This window comes from Schistocerca americana, chromosome 1 (genome assembly GCF_021461395.2).
Source record: "Schistocerca americana isolate TAMUIC-IGC-003095 chromosome 1, iqSchAmer2.1, whole genome shotgun sequence".
NCBI lineage: Eukaryota > Metazoa > Arthropoda > Insecta > Orthoptera > Acrididae > Schistocerca > Schistocerca americana.
Window position 1 is genome coordinate 351310583 of NC_060119.1, and position 5606 is coordinate 351316188.

The following is a 5606-nucleotide window of genomic DNA, read 5'->3' on the forward strand; positions in this document are numbered from 1 at the left end:
TCATCGACACGTCACGTCTAGTTAGTATCATGTCAGTGTTTCTTGAGAAGAATGTTTTGATGGGCCATGGTCTAGCCTACTTCGCCAGCCCTGTTACATTAAGTAGACAGTGTGAACTAATATGAAAAAATTCCCCCCTGACTAATATTGCGAAAAGATCTTAATACACTCCTGGAAATGGAAAAAAGAACACATTGACACCGGTGTGTCAGACCCACCATACTTGCTCCGGACACTGCAAGAGGGCTGTACAAGCAATGATCACACGCACGGCACAGCGGACACACCAGGAACCGCGGTGTTGGCCGTCGAATGGCGCTAGCTGCGCAGCATTTGTGCACCGCCGCCGTCAGTGTCAGCCAGTTTGCCGTGGCATACGGAGCTCCATCGCAGTCTTTAACACTGGTAGCATGCCGCGACAGCGTGGACGTGAACCGTATGTGGAGTTGACGGACTTTGAGCGAGGGCGTACAGTGGGCATGCGGGAGGCCGGGTGGACGTACCGCCGAATTGCTCAACACGTGGGGCGTGAGGTCTCCACAGTACATCGATGTTGTCGCCAGTGGTCGGCGGAAGGTGCACGTGCCCGTCGACCTGGGACCGGACCGCAGCGACGCACGGATGCACGCCAAGACCGTAGGATCCTACGCAGTGCCGTAGGGGACCGCACCGCCACTTCCCAGCAAATTAGGGACACTGTTGCTCCTGGGGTATCGGCGAGGACCATTCGCAACCGTCTCCATGAAGCTGGGCTACGGTCCCGCACACCGTTAGGCCGTCTTCCGCTCACGCCCCAACATCGTGCAGCCCGCCTCCAGTGGTGTCGCGACAGGCGTGAATGGAGGGACGAATGGAGACGTGTCGTCTTCAGCGATGAGAGTCGCTTCTGCCTTGGTGCTAATGATGGTCGTATGCGTGTTTGGCGCCGTGCAGGTGAGCGCCACAATCAGGACTGCATACGACCGAGGCACACAGGGCCAACACCCGGCATCATGGTGTGGGGAGCGATCTCCTACACTGGCCGTACACCACTGGTGATCGTCGCGGGGACACTGAATAGTGCACGGTACATCCAAACCGTCATCGAACCCATCGTTCTACCATTCCTAGACCGGCAAGGGAACTTGCTGTTCCAACAGGACAATGCACGTCCGCATGTATCCCGTGCCGCCCAACGTGCTCTAGAAGGTGTAAGTCAACTACCCTGGCCAGCAAGGTCTTCGGATCTGTCCCCCATTGAGCATGTTTGGGACTGGATGAAGCGTCGTCTCACGCGGTCTGCACGTCCAGCACGAAAGCTGGTCCAACTGAGGCGCCAGGTGGAAATGGCATGGCAAGCCGTTCCACAGGACTACATCCAGCATCTCTACGATCGTCTCCATGGGAGAATAGCAGCCTGCATTGCTGCGAAAGGTGGATATACACTGTACTAGTGCCGACATTGTGCATACTCTGTTGCCTGTGTCTATGTGCCTGTGGTTCTGTCAGTGTGATCATGTGATGTATCTGACCCCAGGAATGTGTCAATAAAGTTTCCCCTTCCTGGGACAATGAATTCACGGTGTTCTTATTTCAATTTCCAGGAGTGTATGTACAGGAAGACAATACTAAGTTAAATTATTTTTTTAATACACTGCAGGAATACATTTCAAAAATAAACGATACATATCTTGTTCAATGTGCTTCACTCACGATTTTTCCAGCGGCAAAGCGGGAACAAAATCCGGGAGTAAAGTTAATGCGGCAAGGAAAAGTTTAAAATAATATTCATAATAAATTAACGACAAGCAGCAGGTAGCAGAAGTATAAGTAAACATAATTCAAGTACACTAAAACGGTCCATCAAGACATACCATAGGCAAACCATCAGTTTCTGTCGAGGTGATATTGGACACCTTCTGTGTCTTTTGGAGGGAAGTTATACAAATGCGAGCGGAGTGTTATCTCCAAAGTGAGTTGGCATACCATAATATTTGATACAGTCGCACGCATAAACCGCGTCGCCCACCATAGAATTAAAGCAACTTGTTCATTATTGCTCTAAGCTTCGCAGCGAAGCTAAACTGAATGTAAGAGCTGTCAAACTATGCGGTTATGTTTACATTGTACTTAGAGTCATGTTACCAGATTTTCACGAGTAATAACTTGGTTTTGGACGATTGCAGGGATAAGTGAACAAATGTACAGTCTATCTCTACAGTTTTTACAGGATTAGTAATGAACTGTGCGTAACTTACAAAATATAGTGACTAGATTGAATCATATTCACCACCTCCACACAATTTAAGAGTAAAACAAAGTCATCTGGGGTGAAATACTTGGGCATCAACTCCACTAGGTTATTAGTAACAAAATCTCAAATAAACAAACAGTCCATAATCTCAAGAATAACACACCTGAGAACCGTTTTCTCCACAGCATGCAGCTCTGCTGTATGGTTAAATGATGATATCATCCTTTTGGGTAAAATATTCTGGAAATAAAATAATCCCCCATTTGGATCTCCAGATGGCGACTGCTCAGGAGGATATCATCTTCAGGAAAAACAAAACAGATAATGTACAGCTCAGAGCATGGAATGTTATTTCCCTAATTTGTTCAGGTTGGTTAGGAAATTTAAAAACGCAAACAGATAGATTAAAATTAGATATAGTGGGGATTAGTCAAATTCAATGGCAGGGTTATAACTATAAAATAAAAAAGGGGTAAAGCAGACATAAGTCTAATAATAAATATGAAAATGGGAATGCAGGTAAGCTAATATGAACAGCATAGTGTATCCATTATTGTAGCCAACACTCTCCACATTAGCGCAATCGAATATGCCAACTAGTTTAAATGATGAGATTGAAGAACTGTATGATGATATAAAAGAAATGTAAACTTTCACATCCAGAAATGTCACATTTAATGAAATATTTCGCGCCATTATCCTGTGGTCGAATGGATTTCAGATTTAAACCCAACATTTCCTCTCAAATGTTTTGGCAATCAATTGCTCTTGAGCATTCAAACCATGTGGTATCACGCCGCAGCGCGAGAATACGCATAAACGGAGTTTTATTGCGGTCAGTGGCGAGCCAGCATGTGAATCGGATACTCGAAGAAGTTACAATCCCCCTTGGAAATGCCCTCCACAAACGAGGACGAAACGCTGAGTTTAAATGTGAATTCCTTTAGACCACAGCATAATACGAGGGCCGTTCAGAAAGTAACCTCCGGTTGATTTAAAAAAATACACCAAGTTAAATAAAAATATTTTAATATATACATCTTACAACTACATCTTTGCACTATTTTTCTACATAGTCTCCATAGCGATTGAGGCACTTATCGTATCTCTTCACAAGCTTTGAAATTCCTTCTGCATAAAAATCACCTGCTTGTGCCTGGAGCCAGCCTGTGACCGCATCTTTGAGCTCTTCGTCGTCATCAAACCGCTGTGACCCGAGCCATTTCTTCAAATGCATGAAGAGGTGATAATCACTTGGCGCCAGGTCTGGGCTGTAAGGTGGATGGTTGATAACGTCCCACTTGAAGGACTCAAGAAGGGCCGTTGTTCTGCGAGCAGAGTGAGGACGGGCGTTATCGTGCAAAAAAACGATACCGGAAGTCAGCATACCACGGCGTTTGTTCTGTATAGCCCGTCGTAACTTTTTTATTGTTTCACAGTACACGTCTTGATTAATGGTCGTACCACGTTCCATGAATTCAACCAACAACACCCCTTTGGTATCCCAAAACACCGTTGCCATCAGTTTTCTTGCAGAAAAATCTTGCGAGGCTTTTCTTGGTTTGGTAGGCGAATTTGAATGTGCCCACATCTTTGATTGTTCTTTTGTCTCAGGGTTCACGTACTTAATCCAGGTTTTGTCACCGGTCACGATTCTGTTTAACAATGGTTCTCCTTCGTCCTCATAACGTGACAGAAAGTCTAATGCAGAGGCCATTCTTTGAGTTTTGTGGTGGTCGGTAAGAATTTTGGGCACCCATTGTGCACAGAACTTACGGTAACCCAATCTTGCTGTCACTATCTCGTACAAGAGAGTCTTAGAAATCTGTGGAAAACCAGTAGATAACTCCGACATTGAGAAACGTCGATTTTCACGAACTTTTGCATCAACTGTCTGAACGAGTTCGTCAGTCACCAATGATGGTCTACCAATCCTCTCTTCATCATGAACGTTTTCACGTCCACTTTTAAATAAACGTACCCATTCACGGACAACTCCTTCACTCATAACTCTTGGTCCGTACACGGCACAAAGCTCACGATGAATAGCTGCTGCAGAATATCCTTTGGCTGTAAAAAAAACCTTATGACAGCACGCACTTCACATTTGGCGGGGTTTTCTATTGCAGCACACATTTCAAACTGCCACAAAAACTAAACTAGCGCAGGTACGACGTTCACTCGACCACGGCTTGATGCCGACTGACCTGTTGAGTGCGTGAACGCACAGATGGCGTCGCTACTCCCCCCACAACCCGCACTGTGACCAATCGGAGGTTACTTTCTGAACCGCCCTCGTAGTTCAGATTATCTTATTAAATATGATATAAAATAAATTATTCAGATAGTTCAGGGGGTGGAAAATATAATTGTGAATTGAGACAGAAACTCATTAGTTGGAAAAGGAAGAGAATAAAAAATAGTTTTTGATTATGCACCTGGTAGAATTTTGTACTGAAAATAGTTTAATCATGGCTAATGCTACATTTAACAATAATGAAAGAAGGCTGCAGATGTGAAAGACACATGGAGAGACCAGAAGGTTTCAGATTGATTATATAATGACAAGAAAGAGATGTTGGAACCAGACCTTAAACTGTAAGACATTTCCAGGGGCAGATGTGGGTAGTAGGACAAGGGGGTTTCTGGAGTGTTTTGTTAGTGCGTTTTGCATACGCACATATATTCAGGAGCAAAATTCTGAGGCGTTTCGTTAGTGCAGATTGCATACAATGAGAGGCATGCATACATTCAGGGGCAAACTTGATTGATTTATGACCACTAGGGGATTAATTAATTTATGTCCCCCTTCCATTCTTCTGAGAAACTCTTTGATCCTGCTTACAGTCTTCCTCCCTGGACCACAAAAAGCCCGCCCAACCCATCCCCTCCCCTTGATTTATGATCCACTTCTATCCTTCTGAGAAATCCTTTTAGCAGCCTTCCTCTCTGCACCATTCACAGTTCAATTGCGCTACCATCCTATACCCTCCCCTTGATTTATGATAATCCATCCTTCTGAGAAATCCTCACCATTTTTCTCCCATCCCTGGCCTCCATTCCTTCCTGCATTACTTACAGTTTAACTGCGATATCCAGAAATCCTCTCGACAGCTCCCTTTAACCTACTGCGCTGCTTTTGCATTTTTCCTCCCTGCACCACTTCAGCTGAGTTGTGATATTGAAATCTAGACAGTTTTTCCAGTCATTACCCACCCACTTCGAGATGCATATTTAAACAAGTTGATCGCTTCTTCACACAAGCACACATGCTGTCCACTGGGCTACAACACTGTTGGTGTCCACTGCAGTGCTCCAAGCTGGCTAAGAGGCACGCTCTATCTGTCTGCTGGAAGCCACAGTATGCTCAGGT